General features: G+C 30.4%; 1 pseudogene; it reads left to right on the top strand.

Annotated features, from left to right (window-relative positions):
- Nucleotides 1–3,128: 3,128 nt before the first annotated feature.
- On the top strand, nucleotides 3,129–4,542 carry LOC127123819 (protein FAR1-RELATED SEQUENCE 5-like; annotated as a pseudogene).
- Nucleotides 4,543–4,814: the final 272 nt, after the last annotated feature.

Genomic DNA, 4,814 nt, shown 5'->3' with positions numbered 1-4,814 from the left:
TATCGAATCCCCGAAGTTTGATGCGTTACATACCGATATCCCCCTTTATCAAATATCTTTATTAATCTTCTATTTACGTTATATTTATTTCTCTTCATCCCTCCAATCTTAGAACGATCATCAGCCTTAGATTTACATAGTAACATTAGATAACGATACGTTCGATTATTAGTTCTTGTGGGTTCGATAATGTTTAAAACTACGCGATACAACTGTGCACTTGCAGTCAAGATTCCCATAAACTTACTAAGTCGCGATCAGAAAATAACTTCAAAAATAAATATATTAATATGTTATGATAAATTTGGACTTAAGATTTTATTAAATTTTTTATTGTAAAATTTTCAGCTATGCAAATTTATATGTAAAAATATATATTTGAAATCACAAAAGTACATAATTAAAATGACATAGTTAAAAAAATTTAATTTTTATATTTAATTAATAAATATAAAAATAAATAAAGAAATAATTAAAAATAAAACTAAGAAGATAAGAATGAAAGAGTAAGCATGACTTGGCTTTGGATACTACAATAACACTTGCCTTGATTTTTTACCAAGATTAAATGTCTTTAATTTCAACCAAGTAAAAAAACTCCTAGAAAAAGGAGTAACATGCAGCATAAAGAAACCATCCAAACATCATACAAATAGGCGACACATACAAATCGGCATATATTACATCTCACAAAGAAAATCATATCAACAAGAAGAAGAAAAAATCAAAGGTGAAAACTCCAGAAAACCATTTTCTCTTTCTATAGTATTAGGTTAATTTATTTTATTGGTTATAATTTTTAGTTTGTAGGGGTTATCTCGAGATGATTAAAAATAAAATAAAATTATATTTAAAATATAAATATGTAATTTAGAGTCATCTTGCAAATAAATTTAGTTTATAGTTTAAAATGTTATTTTTTAATTAGAATTTTTTTATTTAAAATAATCATTATTTTCAAATTAAATGACAAAGTAATCACATTTTTAAATTATTTATCAAACTGATCACATTTTAAAAGACAATTACACAAGAAAAACATGTGTCTGTGGGGTATGCATTGCTTATTTGCACTAAGGTGTCACTGTCTATGACACATGCACACAAAAGACTAATAGTGCATACATACGTTACTCCTCCTGACACTACTGCCTATTACTTTTTATCAATATTGCATTTATGCGCCATTCCTCTTGGCGCATGTTCAATAGCTTTTTGCATGTATTCGTCATTATGATTGACGCTTTAGTGCAAAAAAACGCGCATGCGTCATAGGTAGTGACGTCTGTTCTTGTCGTATAATTTTTTTGTTTGAAAATGATTAGTTTAATAAAAAATTTGAAAATGTGGTTGTTTTGATATTTAATTTAAAAATAATAGTTTTTTTTAATGAATAACATGTGATTTGTTTTACTGTAAAAGTTGTTAAATTGTATTTTTGAATATATTTTAGAATTTTAATTAAAGTGTTGATTAGTTGAGATATAGTTATGCTATTCAGTAATTAAGTACCGTAGGAGTTGGAGAAAGTGGTTACTCAAGCTAAATTGAAAAACTCAAAAGTAAATTTTTTTTCTAATAATATATATATATATATATATAATATATATATATAATATATATAATATATATATATATAGAGAGAGAGAGAGAGAGAGAGAGAGAGAGAGAGAGAGAGAGAGAGCGAGAGAGAGAGAGAGAGAGAGAGAGAGAGAGAGAGAGAGAGAGAGAGAGAGAGAGAGAGAGAGAGAGAGAGAGAGAGAGAGAGAGAGAGAGAGAGAGAGAGAGAGAGAGAGAGAGAGAGAAGAGAGAGAGAGAGAGAGAGAGAGAGGAGAGAGAGAGAGGAGAGAGAGCGAGAGAGAGAGAGAGAAGAGAGAGAGAAGAGAGAGAGAGAGAGAGAGAGAGAGAGGAGAGAGAGAGAGAGAGAGAGAGAGAGAAGAGAGAGAGAGAGAGAGAGAGAGAGAGAGAGAGAGAAGAGAGAGAGAGAGAGAGAGAGAGAGAAGAGAGAGAGAGATAGAGAGAGAGAGAGAAGAGAGAGAGAGAGAGAGAGGAGAGAGAGTAATTGGAATACACTGTCAGTGTAAAACCATTTTACACTATCCTCCAATTAAAACTATTCATTTTGACATATAAGCATGTAATTAAAAATAAATATAATAATAATTATTAAATCATAATAATAACAATTTCTCCATGTTTCTCTCTTTCTCTTTCTTCTTTCACGTTTCTCTCGCTCTCTTTCTCTTTCTTCTTCCACTTTTCTCTCACTCCATTTATTTCTCATTTCAGTTACATAACTTACATCTGCTATTCGTCCCTCACTCCATCCATCTATTCAAAATTGATCTTTATACTTTCACAAATTTTATCTCACAAACTATATTTGCAAATCTCTACATACATGAGGTTAAACCCTACACTAATAATATTTTCTTCTTTTTTATAATTGTCTGACTTTCCAATTTTTTCTTGTTTTTTTTTCTTTTAATATTAAATTTAAGTAGAATAATTTATGAACTTCTACTGATTGTTGAAACTTTATAAAATTTAAAGCAATGGTAACTTGAGTTTTAACAAATAATATGGAATTTGATTAAAAGAGAAAGATATAAGTATTGTATTCAATTTTACTAGCTTTACTAGTGCAATATTATTTTTGTTATCACGTTTAACAGTTGTGTAAATATTGTTTGTATGATTATAACAAATTAAGAGATGCAAAACATACATGAAGATTCAACCATAGTTAGCTCTGATGACATGCTTGAAAGTGTTGTTGGTATTGATCCTCTCAATAACAGACTACCAACAGAGCCTCCCTTAGAGCCATACGAAGGAATGGAGTTTGCATCAATTGAAGAGACGATAATTTACTACATAAGGTATGCTAAGAATACAGGTTTTAGTTTTCGTATGGGTCGTGTTACTAAATCAAGAACAAATGGTATGATAATAGGTCGAGAATTTCTCTGTTCAAAGGAGGGATTTCGGGCAAAAAAAATATGTGAAAGAAGAAAGTAATAGTATTATCGTACACGATGAAACAAGGGTAGGATGCAAGGCAATGTTGTATTTAAAGAAAAATGGAGAAATATAGATTATTTCAAGATTTGTAAGGGAGCATAATCATGAACTATTTTCTCCTAAAAGTTCACAGTTTCTTCGAGTACATAGAAAGAAGACTAAAGTGCAAAAAAAACTTATTGATGTGTTGCATGATTCTGGTTTAGGCCCTAGTAAAATAAGATCTGTCTTATATACTGTAAGTGGTGGTGTTGATAATGTTATATTTAGTCCACAAGATGTTATCAATTACTTAACTGAAAAGAGACAAAAAAGTTAGAAAATGGAGATGCTCAAATGATGTTATCATATTTTAAAAGTTGTCAATTGAAGAATCCTGGGTTTTTCTATGCTTTTCAAATGGACACTGAAGGAAGATTAGCAAATTGTTTTTGGGTTGATTCAAGGTCCAAAATGGCATATAAATACTTTGGTGATGTTGTTACTTTTGATCCGACGTATTTGACAAATAAATATAAAATGACTTTTGTTCCATTCACAGGAGTTAATCATCATCAACAATCCATTCTTTTTGGTTGTGCTCTATTATGGGATGAAACTATAGAGAGTTTTTTTTGGTTGTTAAGTACCTTGTTAGAAGCAATGAGTGGAATTTCTCCTAAAACTATCATCACAGATCAAGATGTTGCTATTAGTAATGCAATTGCAAAGGTATTTCCAAAGGTTAATCATCATTATTGCATGTGGCATATTGAGAAAAAAGTTCCTGAATACTTGAATCGTGTCTATCATGAACATGGTGAATTTAAAAATCAATTTTACAAGTGCATCCACCAATCTACCATTGTTGAAGAATTTGATTCTGATTGGGAAGCAATGATTGATAAATATGGATTACAAGATAATCAATGGCTAAACAAGATATTCTCCATTCGAGAAAAATGGATTCCTGCTTATGTACGTCACAATTTTTGTGCAGGAATGTCTACCACTCAAAGGAGTGAAAGTATGAATAAATATTTTAAGGATTTTTTGAATTCAAGTACTTCATTAAGCCAATTTATGACACAATATGAAAAAGCTCTTGATGCACGTTACAACAAGGAAAGAGAGAAGACTTTCAAAACAAGAAATTCAAAGCCACTTTTACGAACTTTATATCCCATGGAAGAAGAAACTTCAAAAATTTATACAAGAAAAATGTTTAGAATATTTCAAGATGAGTTGGTTGGTTCTCAATTATTTATCACAGAAAAGGTTAAGTTTTCTATTGAAGTCTCAACGTATAAAGTTCGTGAAATTTACAAAGAGAAGCTTATCTACTATGTGAATTTTCATGTCACTTCAAAAGAAGCAAATTGTAGTTGTCACATGTTTGAATATTCAGGTATTCTTTGTAGACATGTATTATGTGTATTCATAAAGAAAAAGGTTTATTGTCTCCCTTTACAGTATGTTTTACATAGATGGTCTATTAATGCTAAAAAAGAAAAGGTAAAAGAAGTGACAATTGAATGATTTCAAGAAGGAAGCAGCAACGCTTCTGACACTTCATTGTTTAATAGTATTATGGTTCACTCCCTCAAACTATCAGAAAGAGGTTCACAATCCGAAAACATCACGACATTGCAATTCAAAGTTTGTAAAATGGGATTGCAAAACTTGATTTATTGGATATTGAAGAGTCAAATAAGAAGTTTGTTGATTCAACATATGAAGATATGCCAAAAGTATCTGATGTTATCATAGCTTTGCATGACCCTCCACGTATAGCAACTAAAGGACGTCCG

The sequence above is a fragment of the Lathyrus oleraceus genome, chromosome 2 (genome assembly GCF_024323335.1).
Source record: "Lathyrus oleraceus cultivar Zhongwan6 chromosome 2, CAAS_Psat_ZW6_1.0, whole genome shotgun sequence".
NCBI lineage: Eukaryota > Viridiplantae > Streptophyta > Magnoliopsida > Fabales > Fabaceae > Lathyrus > Lathyrus oleraceus.
The sequence above is the reverse complement of the archived record's forward strand: the minus strand, read 5'-3'. Positions and strand labels throughout refer to the sequence as shown.